A 23,437-nucleotide genomic window follows, 5' to 3' on the forward strand; every position below is an offset into this window, starting at 1 on the left:
TGGGCGCTATTTGGTTTGTAACGCTACACGCCGCACGGCATTCCGTCCGCCACAGAAATATAACGCAAAGCGAAAACGTATCAATACGTACGCTCTTAGCGAAGATCCAGAACGGTTCCGATTATTCCACTCGAACATTGTCGTTTAGTAGAGTAATACCAAGTTTCTGGTCGAAAGTCCTGCGAAGATTCTCTCGCAAAATCCAATAAGTTGAATAAACATGACCAGGACAAGGGGTGAGGTTTCCTGCTTCCATGCCTTTTGTACAACTACTTTTATTGTACTCTGCAGAATGGGGCGGAGCGTATTTGTCAGGTTCTCTCCAATCATGAATGACAGTTGACCAATATGCCTCAAGAGAGAAGAATATAACACCTCTATCTTACCGGTATTCACCTATGGGGCCGAAACGTGGAGGCTAACCAAAAAGCTTCAACTGAACTGTAGGAGAATGAAGCGAGAAATGGAAAGGAAAATGATGTGTGTAACGTTAAGCGACAGGAAGTGGGCAGAGTGGGTCAGGGAACAAACGCGGGTTAATGATATCCACGTCGAAATCAAGGGGAAGAAGTGGGCTTGGGCACGGCATGTATTGCGACGGCATGATAACTGATAGTCCGTAAAGGTAACGGAGTGGATTCCAAGAGACGGCAACCGTAGCAGGAGGCGACAGAAAGTGAGGTGGGCGGATGAGATCAGGAAGTTCGCGGGGATACGGTGGCCGCAGCTGGCAAAGGACAGGGTAATTGGAGAGATATGGGAGATCCATTTTCCTTGCAGTGGACGGAGTTAGTTTCATGGTGATGATAATGTCCGCTTCTACTGGGCACATGTTTGCGTCCTAACTCAAGCTTACCTTTAAGGCAGCCAACAAGCTGCGATAGATGCAGCCTTTGTGGGGCTTTTCTTTCACAGGGACAACATGATTTATTAATCAATTGCTTTAGGTTACCGTGCCACAGAAACTGCAGTGTTGTCGCCGTTGGCAGCAGGGAAAAATCCGCGAGCGAAAACTTCCGTATTAGTCGGCTGGCGTGGTAGCGCAGCGCAACTCTTTGATGTAGTGGCGCCGGCATGCGCTGGTGGCCAAAACTTGCAGGCACCGCGGAACGCTACCGGTATCATATCTGTAATAGGCCCATTGCCGGCCGCGGCTCTGTCTCGTCTTCCTTGTCTCCAAATTACAGTCCCTTCACACGGTGATTCCATGAGGTCTTTATGTTTGGTAAAGAGGAAGGCAGGTAGCGCAGGGTGCCGCAAAGCCTGCGCAAAGCGTGAGGGTAGGCTCAAGTCTCACAGCACCGTTTCCGAGGCAAACGTACCCGTCTAAGAACCTGATCTTTATTTATTATTTTATTTGATTGTTTCTTTATCAATCCTACTCGACAGCATAGTTAGCCGCCGCAGTGGCAGTACGATTACAGTGCTCGGCTGATGACACGAAATACTCGGGCTCGACCGTTAACACGGCGGTCACGTTTGGATGGAGGGAAAATCCGTAGGCTCGTGCACTGTGGGTTGTCAGCGCACGTTAAAGAACCCCAGGCGCTCGAAATAATTCGCAGCCCTTCACTACGATGCCCCTCATAGCCTGAATAGCTCTGCGGCGTTGAACCGCATAACCCAAGAAACTTACATGAACTAGATGGAATATCACCTAACGTTCTCGGCTCACCTATAGACAAAATAAGATGCCTTCAGAAATAATAATAATAATATTTCTTTTTTGGGGGAAAGAAAATGGCGCAGTATCTGTCTCATATGTCGGCGGACACCTAAACCGCGCCGTAAGAGAAGGGATAAAGATGGGAATGAAAGAAGAAAGGGAGAAAGAGGTGCCGTAGTGGAGGGCTCCGGAATAATTTTGACCACCTGGGGATCTTTAACGTGCACTGACATCGCACAGCACACGGGCGCCTTAGCGTTTTTCCTCCATAAAAACGCAGCCGCCGCGGTCGGGTTCGAACCTGGGCCACCGCATCGGGTCTCCTTCAGAAATACACCCAGTAAATTTTAAAGCTCCTGGTGCCTCACGTGCGCTAACTCGCTCACGCGTGGGCCCTACTGCTCAGTGCTTACAAGGGCAATTAAGTGCCCTTAACAGTGTCATGACGCCGCCAAGGAAAACAAGCGAGCAGAAGATTACAGCAGATGGGACACGAATAACAGACGTCAGCACATTGATCATGCACTGCCTTGCGCTGCTAACTGCTACTTGGTCACAGTCTCTCTAAGAAGTTAGGTAGACTTCTGGCTATTCTTTGCTGTGAGCATGACTGTCATAAGAATTATTCGGCTGTGCGCTTTGAAGGGTATAGTTTCAGTAAGCTGATGGTTCGTTTATTCTACATGATCAGCGTTCAGGTTAAGTTGTTCTATGTGAAACAGGACGGGTATTCATGAACAAATACATTTTAAAGAAGATAACAAAAAGGTAAATCACCAACAAAGCTAGCTCGACAGGACCAATTCAGCAAGCAAAAGATAGAAAAATGAGAAGCAAACACGCGGAAGGGCGGTGCATGGAATAAGCACTGCGAAAACATAGATGCATATATTTTGTGTTACAAATAAAGATTTACGTAAGCTAATAAAAGAAACACTTGAAACATATCATTGACAATGAGTATTACGATTTCTTTGGTTTTAATTCTTTATACCAAAACAAGCCTAGACCCGTGGGCATTATTACGGCAAGCAAAATGTTTTGTAAACTTCACTCGGAGTGTTGCGGCGCACGTGCCACTGCAGCAAGCAAACCGCTCTATTCTTTAATGACCTGTACAAACAGGTAAATTTTCAAAACGCCTGTACGGCTTTTCTGGAGGCGTGTGGCCTAACTTAGTTGCTGTGGTCTCTTCAAGAAGACTGCTAACGCTTCCAATCAAGAAATTTTGGCACACAGATTTCTATTTTGTAGTTATGAGTGGAGTAAGAAACTATAAGCTATATATGTTTGTGTCTTAAGGTTTATTACTTTCTTTTACGTGGATTTTTTCTTTCTTAATAAAGCCCTGCCAAATTCCCTCTTTAATACTCAGGCCTCAGAAAGTTATCCTACCTCTGTAGGACGACTCGGGGGGTGCGGGGTGCAGCGGCATGCTGGAATTCCGCGATTCCATCTCAATCTAAATGAACATGGTAAATCAAATCCCACACAGTGCACCGACACCCGAGAACGGGCGTCACATGAGCGTGATATGCGGCCTCATGCTCCTCTTTGCATGTTCCTGAGATTAGGTAATCGGAAACTGATAGATCTCGCGGTGTAATCAATTTCATCACTACGTGAACAGTTCATGTACTACATACCCTCAGTCGCTCTGCGGCGTTAAGCCACATCAACCAAATCAACGAGATGTCTGTTGTTGATAAAAAAGCATTTATAAATACTTACGCGCATATTACCCCTTTAGGAACTCTCTGAGCATAAATGTTGATAAATAAGAAACTGCATTTTTTACGTAAATGACACCTACACGCAGTGCGGCCGCGGTGGCTGAAGGATTTTAGGCACTCTACTGCTGACCTTAAAGACGGGTTCGAACCCAACCCCGGCGGTCACTTTTCAACAGAAGCGAAGTGCTCGAGGCCCACGTAATGTGAAATATCAATTCATGTTAAGGAACCCCAGGTGGTCGAATGTATCCGGAGCCCTCCACTATATGGTATCCCTCAGCCGGAGTTGCTTTGGGACTTTAAACCCCATAAATCCATTTCAAGTTGATACTAAACACGCAATACTCAATTAAATCTGAGCTTTGGGCACCGTAGCTCAACGCAACTCAGGTCATTACCAACTGTATGCGATCCATTTCCATACACACCCAATATAGGAAACATTCATTTTGCAAAATCAGAAACTGAATGCTTGAAGCAATCTATTCAACACCAAAAAGAAAAATACTTGCCAAAAAGGAACCTTGGGGCACTCACGACGTAAGGGAGACCTTACCTGAATTGTTCTTGTCTGAATGCGTGTGATTTTAAGCATTCATCTGTCCATGCAACAACCTTCGTATGTACCTGTTGTTCTAGCCGCCGTGGTGGCTGAGTGGTTATGGTGCTCCGCTGCTGGCCCGAAACACGCGGGTTCGATCCCGGCCGCAGTGGTCGAATTTCGATGGAGCCGAAATTCTAGAGGCCCGTGTGCTGTGCGATGTCAGTGCACGTTAAAGAACCCCAGGTGGTCGGAATTTCCGGAGCCCTTCACTACGGCGTCTCTCGTAGCTTGAGTCGCTTTGGGACGTTAAACCCCGATAAACCATATACCAGTTGTGTTTCTTTTTTTATTCAATTTGAAATGGGAGATATAATGCAAAAAAACAGCGCGAACACACGGGGACTAGACGAAGAATACACAGGAACAAGCGCTGACTCTCAACTAAAGTTTAATCACAGGAAGCACACTTATAAAAGGAAACAGAAAACGAAAAAAACACAAAATCAGAACGCATGTGTTACTATGTGATGTCCAGATATGCAACCTCACAGTCACGCAGGAGCAGGGATGGTTGGCTGACACATAATCTTGGTTTCTTTGTCATGTTATACGCCTCGATAATTTCCCTGGTCAACTGGTCGGGGTGTTTGTACAAAATGTCAGTAAAATGCAAGGACGGAAAACATGATTGACACTCTCGGCAATGATCAACTAGATTGGTGGAGCGATTAGATTCTAATGAATTGAGATGTTCTCCGAGTCGTGTGTTAATACAACGTCCCGTTTGCCCAATGTATATCTGACCACAGGATAGGGGGATTTTATAAACTACCCCTTTGGAGCACGGCACAAAACATTTAGCGTGCTTAACACCACAGGACGTTACAGATTTCTTGGGGTTGCGGGACTTATTTTCTACTGCTGAGCAAATTTTACTGAGCTTATTCGGGGCCGAAAAAACCACATCAACTTTATACCTATGGGCCACATTTTTAAGACCATGAGACAGGCGATGCACATAGGGAAGGACTGCGAACTTTTTCCGTTTCTGTTCTTTCTGTGAAGACGGCAGCAATGTCGGCGCTTTAAGCTTTTTAATTATTTTATTGCAACCCAAAGTGATAAGCTCAGCTGGATATCCTGCTTCCTTTAGTCTCTTAGCCTGATTATCAAAGCTTTCTTGCATAGCATGGTGACAAGATTTTGACAACGCAGATGACAAGGATGAAACAACAATTCCACATTTCACTACCTTAGAATGATGTGACTTATAGTTCAGCAGCGGTTTGTTGGCACGTGGCGCGTAATTCCAACACATGTGTCCCTTCCCCTCAGTCAAACATAAATCTAAAAATTGTATCTGGTTATCGACCGGTACCTCAGTGGTGAACTGTAAACCCCCTGCATTAGCTTTAAATGCTTCTAACACTGTAGACATGTGCTTGGCATAGTCCGTTGCATAGTTGCAAGAAAGCTTTGATAATCAGGCTAAGAGACTAAAGGAAGCAGGATATCCAGCTGAGCTTATCACTTTGGGTTGCAATAAAATAATTAAAAAGCTTAAAGCGCCGACATTGCTGCCGTCTTCACAGAAAGAACAGAAACGGAAAAAGTTCGCAGTCCTTCCCTATGTGCATCGCCTGTCTCATGGTCTTAAAAATGTGGCCCATAGGTATAAAGTTGATGTGGTTTTTTCGGCCCCGAATAAGCTCAGTAAAATTTGCTCAGCAGTAGAAAATAAGTCCCGGAACCCTAAGAAATCTGTAACGTCCTGTGGTGTTAAGCACGCTGAAAGTTTTGTGCCGTGCTCCAAAGGGGTAGTTTATAAAATCCCCCTATCCTGTGGTCAGATATACATTGGGCAAACGGGACGTTGTATTAACACACGACTCGGAGAACATCTCAATTCATTAGAATCTAATCGCTCCACTAATCTAGTTGATCATTGCCGAGAGTGTCAATCATGTTTTCCGTCCTTGCATTTTACTGACATTTTGTACAAACACCCCGACCAGTTGACCAGGGAAATTATCGAGGCGTATAACATGACAAAGAAACCAAGATTATGTGTCAGCCAACCATCCCTGCTCCTGCGTGACTGTGAGGTTGCATATCTGGACATCACATAGTAACACAAGCGTTCTGATTTTGTGTTTTTTTCGTTTTCTGTTTCCTTTTATAAGTGTGCTTCCTGTGATTAAACTTTAGTTGAGAGTCAGCGCTTGTTCCTGTGTATTCTTCGTCTAGTCCCCGTGTGTTCGCGCTGTTTTTTTGCATTATGTATCACCAACTCGCCCGCTTATCTATCCTGTTGAAATGGGAGTTTAAACTGTTTTCCTGAAATCCAAGGAGATGCCATCAGTTTGATCATTTCGGTGAAGATCTGATGCAATAAGATGCTAGAAATCAACCAGCTGCGTTGTACAGGGGACCACTAAAAACTTCGATTCCGCTTGTCTATACCGAGTAGTTCCTCGGCAAAGGAATAGGAACTAGTACGCAGAACTGTTTCGACGGCAGTCCTCCAGTGCCGGGTTGTACATCCATGTCGTGTACAAAGCGACCGGTAAAGCAACATTTTTAGATAAGGGCAGTTGGAAAACAACTGCGGCGCGCCAAGGAGAAGAGCGGACCCAAACGGTTGCCGCTAGGCGGTGGCGCTGCGGTCGCTTTAGGATGGTCACGTCATCTGCTACTTCCAGATTGAGAAGCGTCAGCAGACGGTGACTCGCTTGCCTACTGAAACGCATTTATAATGAATACAAACGTAAGTTTCTCCTTCATCTCTTTTATACTAATGAAACAAGACGACTTAGTGCCATCTATAGCCATAACCTTAGCCGTGCACGTTTAAGACGCGTTGGCAAACAGCTTATCACATGCGTATTAGATACGCATTCAAGAAGTAGAGCTACCGTACTCCCTGTATCGATCACTTTACTTATAGTAAATGCCTAAACCACCAGGACGATTATTTATTTATTTATTTATTTATTCAAAATACCCCCAAAGGCCATCATTTGAGGGTATTACATAGGGGGGGGAGTAAGTACAAAGCATTGTTATAAGGTTAAAGATATTGCACTAAAATAAAATAGAAATCACAAAATATTAATCATAAATAGGCATTCACAGAAAGGGTCGCAACAATGCACATGACAGCAAAATTTGAGCATAAATAACAGCACCGCTAGAAAAAGAAAAAGACAACACTGAAAAGGTGCGCTGAAGTACAAAAAAAAATATATAAAATAAAACGAAGACAAGGCGGAAGAAAAGAACGCTCAAAAAATACCTTTTTAGTTGTTGAAACATGAGTGCATAAGATGTTGGAATTTATTTAGATCAGATTCAGTGGCAATTTCTGATGGCAAAGCGTTCCATTCGGTTATTGTGCGTGGTAAGAAAGAATAGGCATAATGGAATGACTGGCAGTTAATGCGTTTAACTTTGTAAGGATGATCGCGACGTGGAAAGATAACTGGCGGTGGCTGAAAGAATTCATCATGAAGGGAAGGATGGTGATAAAGCTTGTGGAAAAGTGACAGACGGGAAATTTTTCGGCGCAGTGCTAAGTTATATAACTCGGCTTTAGTCTTCAATGAGGTGACGCTGGTGTAACATGAATAATCAGAAAAGATGAATCGCGCAGCACGGTTTTGCAGGGCTTCGATGTTACTGATGATATAATTCTGATGAGGATCCCAAATGGCAGACGCGTATCCGAGTTTCGGACGGATTAATGTGGTGTACGCTAGTTTTTTTACATGTGTCGCGGCCTCTTTTAAATTATGTTTGAGAAGTCCGAAAGTACGGTTAGCGGAGGCAAGAGTGAGATTAATATGATGATTCCATGATAAGTCGGATTGTAGGTTAATGCCAAGGTACTTGTAACTTGTGGTGAATTCTACACTATTGTTATCAAGAAAGTAGGCGGTAGGAATACGTGGCTTGTTAGTGAAAGACATGAGCTTAGTTTTGGAAAGATTTAAAGGCATTAACCAATTAGAACACCATGTGCTTATCGCTTCAAGATCAGACTGCAGTGGCTGGCTGTCAGTGTTACAGGTTATACGTCGATAAAGCACACAATCGTCAGCAAATAGTCTGATTCCGGACGTCACGCAATTGGGTAAGTCATTAATATAGATAAGGAAAAGTAAAGGTCCCAGTACACTGCCTTGTGGAACTCCAGACGTAACATTAGCGTAACATGAGTTAGAGTTGTTAACTGATGTGAACTGAATTCTAGATGAGAGAAAATCTGCTATCCATGCAATAATATTAGGGTGAATGTTCAGTTGGGAAAGTTTAAGCAACAACCATTGGTGTGGAACGCGATCAAATGCTTTAGAAAAATCTAAAAATATTGCGTCAACTTGGAAACCAGCGTCAATCTGTGCATGAATATCGTTAATAAAACCGGCAAGTTGGGTGTCGCATGAGTAGCCCTTGCGAAAACCGTGCTGATGATCAAAGAGAATGTTATGATCTTCAAGGTAGTTGATGACCTGAGTATGTTTAAAAATGCTCGAGTAATTTACAAACTGTACTTGTAAAGGAGATGGGACGATAGTTAAGCGGAGAAGCACGATCACCTGATTTGAAAATGGGTATTATCTTAGCTATGCGCCAGTCGTTAGGAATGGTGCCAGTTGATAGCGACTGGGAAAATAATGCGGTTAACATGGAACAAGTGCTATGTGATGTATTCCTTAAAATTTTAATATTGAAGCCCATATGATCAGCGCTAGAAGATGTTTTGAGATTGTTTAGTAGAGATAAAACACCAGGCTCACTGATGACTATCTCGTCCATAGTTAGTTCCACTAGTGCGCTTAATGTAGGCAAGGATGTAATGTCTTCATCTGTGAACACAGTTACAAACGCATCGTTAAGAAGTTGAGCGCACTCTGAATCAGGGATGGGAACACCAACAGAATCTGTAAGAGTGATGTCAGGTCGAATTACTGGTCGAATATTTTCTTCTCGAAGCATTAAAACAGAGAAAGTGCCTGAAGAAAAAATGAAAGGTGCGTATGCCGCAAGAAAGAAGAAAGACTTTTTAAGCTTTTGCCAGCTTTTATTTACAGACACTCATATTTTAGTGATCTAATAAATAGAGGAAAGTTCACAGTCTACTTTGCACAACCGCATATTACACAGGCGAGGAACCCAAACTACGAGGGGGTAAGCGGCACGTCGTGTTTCTCTGATTTTGCCGCGTGGAACAGCGGAAAAGAGAGCTTTAAGTTTCGTTTGAGATCTAGAGCCAAAAGCTCAACCCCGAGCATCCTGGCCTCTCGTACCCCAGGCGTAGAGCGCACGCGAGCTTTGCATTGTGTAAACGAGCGCATCTTGAAGCAGCCGCGCCCAGCGCAGACGATGCGAGGCGCGACCCAGCGTAGACCATTTATGCATCACACTGTCCACGTGACGAAGCGCAGGCAATGAGCATAGCGGTGGTGAAGAGAAAACGAAGTAAACTATCGTGGTACTGTCAAAACCCTAGAGATCTCGCGTCTCTTTAAGATGAAAGCGGCAACGGAAGCGGGCCGTATCGCGGGGCCAAGTTTTCCAACTGACTTATCTAAAAACGTTGGGGTACAGCGACAGAACACCGATGCTCTGCTGTGCATCTAGCTACAACAAGACCGACACCCAAGGAAATGATCTGCATTGTGCAGCTAAACGACAATATTATTTGGTATACGCGTGCCAATGGTTCCCCCTTGCCGATATATTAGTGACATGAAATGTGAGAGGAGTAAAGACAACACTGAAGGAAACATACATCCTTTTTAACAGCTTTCATCGCAGGAAGGACAGATTCCTTATAATACAAACATAAATGAACACTGCGAAAGGTAGAAAGCAGTTGATAAGGATCAGGTAACACCAGACCTGTTGAAGGACGCAGGGCATGTTGTGGTAGCAAAATTAGCCACCCTGTATACGCAATGCTTTATGACTTCAAGCGTACTAAAGGCTTGGAAGAACGCCAAAAATCATCTTAATTCCCATGAAAGAAGATTTAAAGACTTTAAAAATTTCAGACCGTTCAGCTTACTGTCCATTGCTTTAAAGTATGTACTAAAGTAATAACTGTTAGATTCAGAACAACCTTAGATTTCGGCCAACCAAAAGATCAGGTAGGCTTTCTTTAAGCGTACTCGACAACAAACTACATTAACACTATCATTCAAGCGATAGAGAAATGTGCTGATTGTAACTAACCCCAATATATAGCCCTTAAAGAATACGAGAAAGCATCTGACTCAGTGAAAACCTCAGCACTCATGCAACGGCTGCACAGCCACCATAGTCCGTCATAAATTCAGCAATAAAATTCTAACAAGGAAGAGCTTCAGGCAGGCAGAGACTAGCTCGCCAGTGCTATTCGCCGCTTGTTTATAGGACGTATTTTCTGGCCAGGACTAAGAACGGTTGGGGAAAAAAGTCAATGGAGGATACCTTAGCAATCTGCTATTCACCGATGGCATTGCTTTCCTAAGTAACTCAGGGGATGAACTGAAAGACATGAAAACTGAATTCGACAAGCAGAGCACTACTGTGCGCCTAAAAACTAATGTGCACAAAGCCAAAATAATGTTCACCAGTCTCGGAAGTGAACAGCAGTTTACGATTGGTGGCGAGGTGCTGGAAGTGGAAAGGGGATACTTGTATTCAGGGAGGTAGTGACCGAAGGTCTGGATCGCGAGAGTGAAATAACTACAACAATAAGAGTATGGTGGAGCGCATTTGGCCTGTTCTCTAACATTATACATGAATGGCAGTTGCCCGAAATCACTCGAGGGAAAATTACGTAACAGCTGTATCTTACCACTCACCTATGGGGTAGAAACCTGGTCGAACGAAAAGGGTTTATGTAAAGTTAAAAACACCTGAGCAATTTATGGAAAGAAAAATGATAGATAGGGAAAAATGATAGGGAACAAAGACGGGTTAATGACCTCCCAGTCAAAATCAAAAGGAACGAATGGGCTTGGACAGTGCATGCAATGCGAAATAAAGATTACCGACGGTGCTTGACATTAAGTTAGTCAGGGGGGTGAGATTAAGAAGTGTGCGGGGATCGGGTGGCCACAGCTCGCGCAGGACAGGCTCAATTGGAGAGATATGGGAGATGCCTTTGTCCTGCAGTGGAGGTAGTCAAGCTGACGATCATGAAATGTACGAGGGTCGGACGGCAGCCTCTGTTCGATAGCCGACCGAATGTCCACTGCCGACCAGTGCTCAAATTGGTTTCCGTTTTCAGGAATCTTTCCTTGCTGAGGGGAGGCTGAGGCCGCTAGCTGAGCAATAGCAATGATCCACTGTCGACCTTTTTCATTTCGTTTCTTGATTTATTTCCACGCTTATCCTTCATGGCGTACTTCTTCGTCATGACGTGTTCTTACGTCACCGTTTCAGTGCAATGTAGGTTATTGTGATTGTGCGCATTGATGGAGCCTGCGAGTTTAAAAAGAACTCTACTTTCCTGTAAGCAGTGAGTTATTCGTAAACAGCCGCAATGTATGCGCGTCCGCAAAAGTGAGAGCCCACTCTTCGCTGGTGGAGCACTTGTCTAAGGAACGGATGGCGCTGTGTCCTGAATACACAGTGATAGACGGAAGATTGCGCGATGCGATTCGCGGGGGAAAAGGTTATTTCTGTTTTGCCTCGCTAGCCAATCAGCTGATCATTGTTCCAGGACACAGAGCTTGCGTGTCGCCTCATACATCTACGCTTTCATTGACTTGCTTATCCTGACCGTGCCGAATTATTATTTTAAGGCGAAAGCCTTTAATGGCTCATGATCGTGGTCGCGTCCGTCCGTCCGTGCGCTGGAATCGTGCAAAGTGTGGCTTCTCCTCCGCGCAGCGGCTCAACCTCCTCCCCTCTTTAACAACCGGCGCGGCGGTGGGGGGCGCGGCAGCGCATAGCAACCGCGACGTCACACAGTAGCGGTAGAACGAGTGCGCGCGCGTCGAAGGTGGCAGCTGCACTGCCGCTCCTTCGCCGGACGTCTCGTTGCAGCCGAGTGAGTGAGACGCATGGCTCCGAAGCGACCCAGGGGTCTCGCGCCAAGCGGTTCGGGGAAGCGGCAGAGGACGCCGGATTTCCCCAACACCAAACGCCAGAAGAACAAGGAGGGAATACGCATGCGACGACTGAACATGTCAGCAGATGCGAAAGCAACGGAGTCAGAATGGAAACACCAACAGCGACTAATTAAATCGCCGGGTACCAAAGGCAGGGAAGCAGAACGAAAGCGACAACAGTGACAGGCGATATCGCCGAACACCAAAGCGAATGAATGGGTTGACCACAAGGCTTTCGCCAAGCACACTTTAGAATTTCCAAAGAGCCTTCGGCAATTTTTTTTTCAACGTAAATCCGCATTGCCTAAACGTTTTACCATGACTGTACAAGCCAACACACAATGGTATTGACGCTGGTAGGCTGTCTGCCCCTTTCATTTCCAATAGCACATCCCGCCCACTGTCGCTGTCGGCCCATTATGGCGCAAACGCTATTTATAAACTTGCTGCGAGATTGGAAGAAAAATTCTCCGCCAACACTGCCTCAGTGTTCGACTTAAGAGCGTTAGCTACGGGAGATTCAAGTGTTTACATCAGTGTGCTCAGCAAACCTGGAGAACACCAAATCCAAACATCCGCGGATGTTTCTTTACCGGAAACATTCCTTCTAAGACACAAGCAGCGCCATCTACCACATGAAATTTGCACTACTATTGCGATTTACAGCCACTTTCGCTATATCCGGTATATTACCTCGTTGTATGAGCTAATACATTACATAAACGTGTGCATCGCAACCCGACGAATCGTTTAGCAGCATCTGGAACCCCTTCGAAAAACGGTTCAGCCGCAACGGCCGTCTCAAGGTACTCGGAATGAACGGTTTGGGGGCGGAGAGGTCTTCGTTGCGAATTTCACACATATTTTGGGCTTGATATCAATTGATGATTGTATCGTCAGGAAGACGCCAAGTTATTTCACAGCACTTCGACCATTCTGCATCAAACGGGCGGCCCCAAATTTTATGAAAATAGCGGTCACGGGGGGGGTCCCACGTCGATGGCCGCTATACTGGCACATATGTAACGGATCAAGAGCATGGTATTAGTTGAGGCGCTACGCGCACACAGTTGCAATGTGATGTAGTTTGGTCAGGTGGGAACTGTTTTGGTCCATTTGACCTTCATTGCAGATGGACGCGTCTTTGACAAACGTAAGTAGTAAGAGCTCACGCTCTTAAAAGTGTCTCTTGGCCGGATCTGCTGTGTTTTGATAAACGCTCGATATCTTTGGCGTTCCCTTTTCAGTTATACAATCTATTTTTTTTTTTAGTTTCAATAGGGGGAACGTTCCCTAGAGGGCAGTACTGTTGTGAACAAATCAGGCGCAAGGTGCACTGGTTTATTTAGCGAAGACAAGGCCGGAGTGCGGTAAGGAACTCTGGTGGTCAAGGATCAGTGGCGAAGCACAGTACCTTCCCCACTGTGAGTATGTAGCTGCGTTCAAAAACGCACACATTTAAAGCTATAAATTCCCGCTATAAGTGAACAACGCTATAAATAACAGAACGCCTTCGGCAACTGTTTGAAGCTATTTAGTCCGCTTTAGGCGTTTGAAAACTGAAAAACATTGCTTTAATTTTTTTTATTTCTGCAGAATGATTTTGCCCTATAGAGAAAGGCATTTTCTTTAAACTAGTATAATTTCAACAATGCTCTTGCGCCCTCTCTAACCGACCGTCTTCCAAGTGCAAGCATGGTTCTTTAGGCCTTCTTCTTGTGCAGATTGCACTTCTGAACTGTCTATTAGGATTTGTTTCACTCGCTTAAACTCATGGCCTGCGTAAACAAATGTGCCCAATAAGAAGTTTCGATCTTTTTGGTTCTTTGTCACTGTTATAACTTAAGTCCTTATTAAGGCAGAGCGGCACTTGCAGCATCGCAGCACTAAGAAAATTGGCTGATGTGCTTGGGGAAATGCGTTTTACATGCTTAATGTGTTAACAAGGCATGACTGTGCGCCCATACAGTTTTTTTTACATGTATGCAGGGCATTGTTTCAAATGAGTGTGGTCCTGCTTGCGACCGTCTCACGGACTTGCTCACAATCCAGCGATCTCAGCTACAATCGGCGAATACGGGAAACAGGTAAGTGGAGTCCACACATATGCAAAAAGCGGAGAAATGTATATTCCGTTTCAATGCAGTGTAACATACTTATTGCAGCCCATGAACAATCCGATGACGAAGACGCAAAGACAGCACACCGGAAAAAAATATCAAATATTTTAGGTCACCGCTTCAAGCTTTCGAAGCATGTGTGCGCCCTCTGTCAGAAAAGCTGCTTTAGGTGATTCAAAAATTTACTGAATTTCGCCATTCGCCGAAGCAAAAAAGCTCCGCAAAATTCGAACCTCCGCCCCAATGACTGTGCCGGATCCCCAGTTCATCTACACAAATCGACTACAGGTGGAGTCTCATGAATAGCGGCCTCCTTTAGTTTCGCGTCGCTCTTACGGCTGAGCGTCGCGTCGCTCTTACGCACCAATGTGAAAGCGGCGTCAGCAAAGCGCCTTGACTAAAATTTCAGTTTGGGCTAGTTGGTTCATATTTTAAACATTATAGGGCAGCGCAAAAGAGGGCAGCGCTGTTCTTGGCCCGCGTTCGTTGCGTGCCCGTCCTGTGTTTCTTTGTTCCTGCTCTGTTCAGTGACGTTATTTTGCGCTGCCCTCAAATGTTTCAGACAACTTCTTCAAAGCATATATTGCAGCGATGATTTCACAGGGACGAAGCGTCCGCCCTTCGTTATAAAGCCGTCGAAGTCGCGCTGTGTAAAAACCAATATCTCGCATTTCGCCCTGTCGTGTTCACTTTCTGTGTATTGAGCTGCGGGTCTCTAATGAAGGTCTCGCTGCTAATCCGCACCATTTAACGATATAACTCCAGGCGTGCTCGGAGTCGGTGATACGGAGAAAGCATACGGCCACCCTGTGTTCGATGCACTGCCTCAACGTGCTTTATATTTACTCGCCTCAATGGGCGTACGCCGTCCGACACTTGCTAATAGTGTTGCTAAAAAAGAGCAGTTCATTTCTTTACTTTCGACCAATGATAGGACAAATCCTTTCTTGCGAACCGTAACAGGGCACCGTAGAACGCCTCCGTAGAGGGGGGAGTAATTGGAGGAGAGAAAAAAAGTTATTCAGGAGCCCATTGGCTATTGCCGTCTCGTGCCAGTCGATAGGTCCGCAGACTTTCTTTTTCTTATTTCGTACAGCCAATCACGCGCACAAAGATTTGAAGACGGGCACGTCCCACAATCTCATGCAAGATATCGCCGCACTCCAGTTCTGCATTGCTACACTTTTAGTAGAACCGGATTTATAGTTGTTATATATTTATTTCTCCGGATTGTACGTGTTATTCCAAGTGACTGAAATAAATCCTGATTGCTTTGTGGGGTCGAAAAGGCATTCATGTCAAATGTCATAACTGCCCACTATTCGCCTTCGCTTAAACCGAAGAATGAAGCACGATGCCTGCGTGGCACCAGACGGGATATTGGAAGGGTAATTGTCTAAGTCAGACAGCCTCTGGCCTACATGACTAGGGTTGACATGGAGGCCCAACAATGGAATTTGCATTTCCACCATAATAGGACCAAGCCGTTTATAGCAAAATAGATCCCTGAAACGGCAGTCATAGTGAAGGTTTCCCTATCATGAACGCAAAAGGTGTCCATACCTACATGTATTGCATCTTTGAATGACTGAATCTCTATGGAGTCAACGAAATATTCCTCGGAAAGATGTTTAGTAGTATCAAACTCGTAAGCTAAGTGCAAATTGAAAGTTCTGTCACTTCACGTCAAGAAACAGCACACTGCCTATGAGGCACGACCTATTGCAGGCCTCCATGCTAATTTAGACATTATAGAGCTTGTACCATGCGCTGACATCGTGCAGCCCCGAGCGCCTTTCGTCTTTCGCTTACGTCGAAGCGCGGCAGTCGCGATCTGATTGTACCATGTTCCTCCCGCACAGATTCTGAGAGCTAAGACCACCAGCGTAAGTGCTGCGGTTCCTTTGGAAGCCAAACGTCAAGGGCTTATGGTCCGTGATGACGTGAAAATCCCGGCCATATAAGAAGTGGCGAAAGTGATTGATAGCGAGGTACACAGCAAGCAATTCTAGACTGAAGGTGCTGTATTTGGCCTCACGTGGCTTCAGATTTTGGGGAAAAAACCCGAGGGGCTGCTAACTAGAGACGTACTGCTCGAGAACTGCGCCGACTGCAGTGCTCAAGGCGTCGGAGACGAGGCGCAGTGGAGCATCAGGAACTGGATGTATGACCAAAGTGGCATCTGCAAGCGCTTTCTTGGCAGCAGCAAATGCAGCGGCAACGTCTTCAGTCTACTCAAGTGGCGCGACAGAATCTTTTTTCGTAGCCAAAAGGTCGGTCGGAGGCTTCAGGAAACAGGTGCACTTCGGAAGAAAACGGTGATGAAAGTTCAGGATTCCCAAAAAATCTTTGAGCTTTTGAGTGACGTGGGGGCGGGAAAATTGTGAATGGCTTTGACCCCTGTCGAGAGCCCGAATGCCCTGTGGAGTGACAAGGTGGCCGAGGAAATATATTGTAGCTACGCCAAAGAGGAACTTGTTCGGGTTGATGACGAGCCCATATTCATCCAGTCTGTGGAAGAGGGCGCGCAGATGAGCTTCATGCTCAGTACCGGATGAACTTGCTACGAGGAGATCACCAATGTAAGCGAACACAAAGTCGAAGCCTCGCGTAACCTCGCTGATAGCTCGCCAAAAAGCCTATGCGGCGTTGCGCAAGCCAAAAGGCATCCGCACATACTAAACGAGGCCGAACAGTGTAGTGATGGCCGTCTTCGCAATATCAGCGGGCTCCACAGCAATTTGATAAGATTTCACTAAGTCAGTTTTAGAGAAGATCGTGCACTCAGCCAGATTTGACGTCAAGTCCTGTATGTGAGGAAGTGGATTGCGGGCTGCTAAAGTGGGAGCGTTGAGGGCGCAGTAATCTCCACATGGTCTTCAGTCGCCCGGATCTTTCTTTGGCACCATGTGAAGTGGCGATGTCCAGTTGCTGGAGGAAGGGCGCACTATGCCGAGTTCCAGCATGTGTTGCAACTCACGCCGAGCAATAGCGAGGCGTTCTCCCGACAAACGGTGGGCTGACGTTTGGGAGCCGTGAGTAGTCCGCAACACGGTCAGCGACTTCAGCGAGCTTGTCTAATGAAACATCACCCGCAGCTGCGACGATGGGGACCATGTGTTGGAGAAGGCGCTGAATGAACAACTTACGCAGAAGTGGGTCGTGCTGAGCAGCGGAGTCTCCCAGAAGCTAGCGCATGCGACGGAGGAGCTGCGATGGGCGGCTGTCACCAAGCTCCGTAGCGCTGAGGAGTTGCTTGAGCTTGGGTTTTTTTTTTTGTGCTTTCGGGCGCTGACTTACGGTCGATGAGAGCGGCCTTCAACGTGTCGAAGGGGCGGGCCATGTCCGGCGAGCTGATGAAGTCCACTAACTCTGCGAGATCAGGATGCAGGGCGGACACCAAGTGTCGAAACTTGGTCCCTTGGCTAGTGATACGTCACAGCTGGAAATGCACCTCAACCTGCAGGAGCCAGGCGCGGGGGCTATTGGGTCAAAATGGCGGCAGCCTGACTGGCTGGAACGTGGCCACCGAATCACCGAAAGGCTGACCGTTATGGACCGTGTCGCCGCCGGTAGGAAGAGAGGAAGAGCCAGGGGAATCCACGTAGGATGATGGGGTTGCGTGTTCGAAGCCGGGTTCCCAAATCTATCGGAGCTAAGACGAGGAATAACCAGCTCCGACAGTGTTGAGGTTCGAACCGTTTATTTGCGCTGCTCGCGCTGCGGCGGCCTAATAATAATAATTGGTTGTTTGGGGGTGAAAGGAAATGGCGCAGTATCTGTCTCATATACCGTTGGACACCTGAACTGCGCCGTAAGGGAAGAAATAAAAGAGGTAGTTAAAGAAGAAAGGAAGAAAGAGGTGCCGTAGTGGAGGGCTCCGGAATAATTTCGACCACATGGAGATCTTTAACGTGCACTGACATCGCACAGCACACGGGCGCCTTAGCGTTCTGCCTCCATAAAAACGCAGCCGCCGCGGTAGGGTTCGCTAACCCAACTTCCCCTCACTTGTCCGGCGCCGCGTACCATGGACTGCGAGCCGAGCACTGCGCGAGGGGCGCTACAAACCGAACAAAACAATGAAACATATGCCCGTGTAAAGTTTCAATATTTAACGAAATAGAGTTCATTAAAGCACGTATGCTCTTTATAGCGGCGAAAAGATTTAAAATGTACAAAATATAAAATGAATGAACTAAAGTCGGTTCCATGGCCATAAATTTGAGTGCACTTCTCCTACCTACCACCATGTGATAGAGGAGCGGATGTAACAGTCGAATGCTGCTGAACGCATAGTCCCTGACTCAACAGACAGCTGCGAATGGCTCACTTTGACGCTTCTAGACCGCCAAAGCGCCCGTGTGCTGATATTTATAAGCTCAGCGAAGTCGCAACTGCAGCCTTGTCACAGATCCCCAGAGAACCCTAGGGCCCAAAGAATGGACTAGGCGACAGGTGTACCCACACAGACGCACATTTAGTGCACCATACGCGAAACAAACACTAGCACACAAAACGGACCCAGAAGACAGGAACTACACAGTCTACTAGCGTTCGGCGTTCATGCTCACGGTTCGGTGCTGACGAAGCGTTGCATGGGTCCAGTCAGTGGCATCCACGTAACCGGCGTCGAGGTGGAGTTCGAAGCGCACAGGCTGGCGTCACTGACGGCGTCGTTGGCGGCGTCGTACGAGCTCTCGGTCTAAGGGCCCGTGGAGGCGATGCTGGTGATGTTCGCGTTGTGGGCACCACCCGGATGGGTGGCATCAGCGCTGGAGGCACCCCTGGCCGTGGCAGGTGGTTGCGTCAGCCGCACGACTCCCCGGAACGGGCTCAAGAACGGCTGGAAGTCCACGGCGCAACGCCGTAGAACGCGAGATCACCCGAGCAGTAGCCGGCGTTGCTCTCTTCCAGCCGAGGTGTTCCTGACCCGCAGGAACCCCCACTTCTCTGTTCTTCTTTCCTGTGCCGTGTTATCCCTCACGATTTTATAACCTTGGCGTTGGTACACGCCATCCTTGTCGTCGTCGCCTTCGTCTTCTCTTTTCCACCAACCATTTCTTCCCCCCTCACCGAATACTTCGTATTCTTTATTCTTGGGTTAATACACGTCATGCTTATCGTCATCCTCGTCGTCTTCTCCAAACTTCTTTAGTTCACACTCCTATTTCAGACTTCCTATCATATGTGACAAGCCTTTACTTAAATGTTACTCGTATACTACAGGTCGTAACTCATGTCTTCCTAATGAAACAAAGAACGTACAACTTTTAAGTTTACTTCATAAATCTCCAAATTCACCGATAGCTAGCTGGCGTAAAACTTCACGGATTTTCTTCTAATTTCTGCCCATTTCTGACCCTGATGTCTGCCCGTACGGTCCAACTGTCAGGGAACTTACGAATACTTTTAACCCCGAATTAGGCACGCGCACTTGTTAGCTTGGGTACAGCGAGCTAGATTTTAATGAAGACGAAACACAAAGATTCCCATGCACTTTGCAATGGCCGCGCGCGTTAAAGGTCCCCAGGTGGTAGATGTATTTACGTAGCCCTCCACTACGGTGCCTGTTTCTCTATTTTTTCAGTGGCTCCTTCATTGTTTTCCTCCCTCCTTTATCCCTTCCCTTACGGCGCGGTTCAGGTGTCCAACGATATATGAGACAGATACTGCGCCATTTCCTTTCCACCAAAAGCCAATTATTATTATTATTCCCGGTGCAGTTGAAATGTACGTCAAGACGTGAGACAGTTGCTCCGCCTTAATTGATTTATTTTGCGAATCGTCCTCCATTCACGCATTCTTTTAGGGTGTGCCAAGTAAAGCTCTCGCTCTAAAACACTGTACAAAAACACTCGAAGTGGTAAGTGCAACTAATGGGATAGCATTTTTTACAATACAATCTTTATTCAACATCTCAAGGATGTTTGGAGTACAGACAAAAAGCCTGACATAGGCTTGACTAGGCCCGCACCCCAATACATGGCAAACAGAGGCAGCGCATGGTAAAAATATAAAGAGAGAAAAAAAAAAAAAGAGAAAAGAAAACACAGCATTTGGATTTTGGGAACGCAATCTGCAGCTACTGCTGCAGTAATAAAAAAATATATATATAAGTGCATAAAGCAGACTTATAAGTGACAGTGAAACATACGCCAGTCCAAGTTGTGCATACATCAATAAGACATACAGGTAATGAAATTATTACATAACATATAGAAGCGTGCACAAACCTAGACTCCCGTATAAGATAGTTGAAATATATCTGGTAAAAAGTAGAGATACAGAAGTAAATGCAAAAAAAAAACAAATGGTTCCAAAGAATAAGAAAAACATGTTCACATTCTAATTCCATACAAATTTCTTTCTTAGGTTTTTCAATGAAACAGATTGTATATCTGTGTTCTTGTCCTTCAAGAAATCATTTAGCATTGTCGGCAGTTGGAATTTCAACATTTGATTTCCATAACCCGTACGGCATTTACTCACATTCCATTGTTCGGGCTTGCGCGTTGGGTAGGTAGGAGTGTGCTTTTCCAGTCCGGCCAGCAATTTTAATGCATTTATATTTTTAGATTCTTCTAATTTATATTGTTTAGACAGTCTATAGGTGTACATAGATTTTACACTAACAATGTTCAGCTGCCTGTACATGTCCTTCGTATGGCTTAAATAGGGTGCTTTACAAATTATGCGGATGGCACGTTTCTGTAGCAAGTGAAGATCATTAATATTATTTTTGCTTGTGGTTCCCCATACAAGTGCGCCGTAGTTGAGCGTGGATGAGAATAAAGAGTTGTAAAGCAGAATATTAACTGCTCTTGGAAAAGTAAAACAATGACGCCGCATGAGACCAACAGTTTTCGAAAGTTTTTTGATGAGGTCATTTATGTGCTGATCCCAGGACAAATTTGCAGAAAAAATAACACCGAGCGACTTGAAACTCTGTACAACCTCTATCTCTATACCCTCAATTAGAATTGGTGGTAGTACATAAAGTTTATTTTTTGGATGAAACATAACAGCCTTGGTTTTTCCAATATTTAACTTCAACCCATTTTTTGCTGCCCAGGTGCTAACTATACGAAGTGCACGATTAGCACGACGGGACAAATCTGCACCGGAAGAGCCGGAAAAGAATAAACTTGTATCGTCTGCATAAATTATGTACTTGGCCGTTGGGTCAGTGTTTACTATGTCATTTATATATAAAACAAATAGAAAAGGACCTAGAATGCTTCCTTGCGGAACGCCTAGTTTAACCGGTTTTACGGTGGAAGAGTGCCCTGTTATCACAACACACTGTGATCGGTGTTCAAGGTAGGATAAAATTAACTGAAGGGCTACACCGCGAATACCATAACACTCCAACTTTTCAATCAGTATACGGTGACTAATATAGTCAAAGGCTTTTGTAAAGTCAAGGAAGACACCAAGGACCATGTTTTTGTTTTCAAAACTTTCCAGGATAATTTCTTTTTGCGTAAGTAGCGCTAATTCAGTGGACCTATTTTTTCTGAAGCCATATTGCGCGGGAGCTAAGATGTTACAGTGATCGGTGAAAGAAGTTAGTCGTTTGAGAATAACTTTCTCAAGTCCTTTCGAAAAAACTGGAAGTATTGAAATCGGACGGTAATTAGAAAGGTTGTTTCGGTCGCCCTTTTTATATATTACGGTTACCTTGGCACACTGCATACTCCGGGGGAACACCCCTGATGAAAGGCAGATGTTGAATATATGCACCAATATAGGGGCAATTAAGTCTATTACATGTTTTACAGGCTTCACTTGAAGGCCCATTATGTCAGTGGAGGTGCTGTTTTTTAGGCTCGCAAACGTAGTTATTATTTCAGTTTCCGAGACCGGCTCCAAAAACACAGCTTGTGGGCAAGAAGGTTTCATGAAAGTTGAGTAGTCTCCGCCGGACGACACTGAGGCCAGAGAAAGGAAGTGGTCATTGAAAGTATTTGCTAATCTCTCCCCTGATATTTCTACGCCATTAATATCTAGCTTTGTGATCGTCTCCGGAGATTTGCCGAAAATTTGGTGCAATCCACGCCAAACCTGACCTGATTGCTGATTCGAGGAATTTAAAATATTATAGTGGTAACGATTCCTAGCAGTACGAAGTTCTTTGGTGACTTGATTTCTATACCTCTTAAAGGCTTCGAGCGCGTCCGGGCGCTTGCTTTTGATAAATTTCCGGAAAAGCCGGTCACGCTTTTTAATGCGGTTTAGCAGTTCAGACGTTACCCACGGTTTCCGGATTTTCTTTGACCTATGAAAACTTTTTTTCGGAAAGCAGGAATTATACAAAGACAAAAACTTTTTTAAGAACTTGTCATAAGCTACGTCAGGATTATATTCAGAGAGGACGTCATTCCAGTTTACTTCTGCAATGCATTCACGAAAGCTAGATAACGTGCGCGGATTGATTTGCCAGCGGAGCAAAGGCAGCTCAGATTTCGCATTGATTTTAAAACCGTGATACACTGAGAGAAATATCGGAAGGTGATCACTCAAAGAGTAATTAATGATACCAGATTTAATACGACAAGTTTCGAAGTTAACTATAAAAAGATCAAGAAGTGTTTGGGAGCCAGCTGCTAGCCGTGTAGGTGACGTTATCACATTTTGGCATGAGTGAACACTCAAAAGGGATTCAAATTTCATCTTTGGGCTATTCTCAGCCAGAAAATTAATATTGAAGTCTCCACCCAATATAATGTAGAGGTTTTGAGCATTGACAAACTGTAGCAAAGAATCCATGAAAGTGAAAAATGAAGAGACGTCACCGCATGGTGGACGATAACAACTACACAATAAGTATTTGCGCGATTTTAGCACAAGCACTTCGAAGTCAGTAGAAGCACAACAGAACTCATCAAGAACTTCGCACTCAATTTCGTTAGAAATGAGCATCGATACACCGCCACCACGTTTACCTACACGATTAACAAAGTAAGATTTGTAGCCAGATAGCTTAATCACGTCCTCTTCACAGTCAAACCAGGTTTCTGAAAACATCACTACATTAAATATAATATTGGCTTGGCTAAAGAAAACCTCAAGAGCGCCATCCTTATTCCTGCCAGATCGCAGATTAAAATGAATGCAGTTCAAACACTGTCGAGAATCACCCAATGCACAGCCGTCCAGCTCCGTCGCGTCAACTAAGCCGCTCATACACGAAGCCATCGTGAAAGAATTAGGACAGATTTATATCTCGGCAACACGCTATCAATCGACCAGCGCTTGAAATATGC

At 45.4% G+C, this 23,437-nt stretch overlaps 1 pseudogene across 1 annotated transcript in view; it reads left to right on the top strand.

Moving 5' to 3' along the window:
• LOC144106450 (salivary peroxidase/catechol oxidase-like) overlaps positions 1–23,437 on the top strand; it is a 75,000-nt pseudogene that overhangs the window by 7,865 nt on the left and 43,698 nt on the right. The window contains exon 3 of the transcript XR_013308999.1: positions 14,038–14,135. The product of XR_013308999.1 is annotated as a salivary peroxidase/catechol oxidase-like (transcript). The remainder of the gene's footprint in view (positions 1–14,037; positions 14,136–23,437) is intronic.

Source organism: Amblyomma americanum, chromosome 10 (genome assembly GCF_052857255.1).
Source record: "Amblyomma americanum isolate KBUSLIRL-KWMA chromosome 10, ASM5285725v1, whole genome shotgun sequence".
In the NCBI taxonomy this organism is placed as follows: Eukaryota; Metazoa; Arthropoda; class Arachnida; order Ixodida; family Ixodidae; genus Amblyomma; species Amblyomma americanum.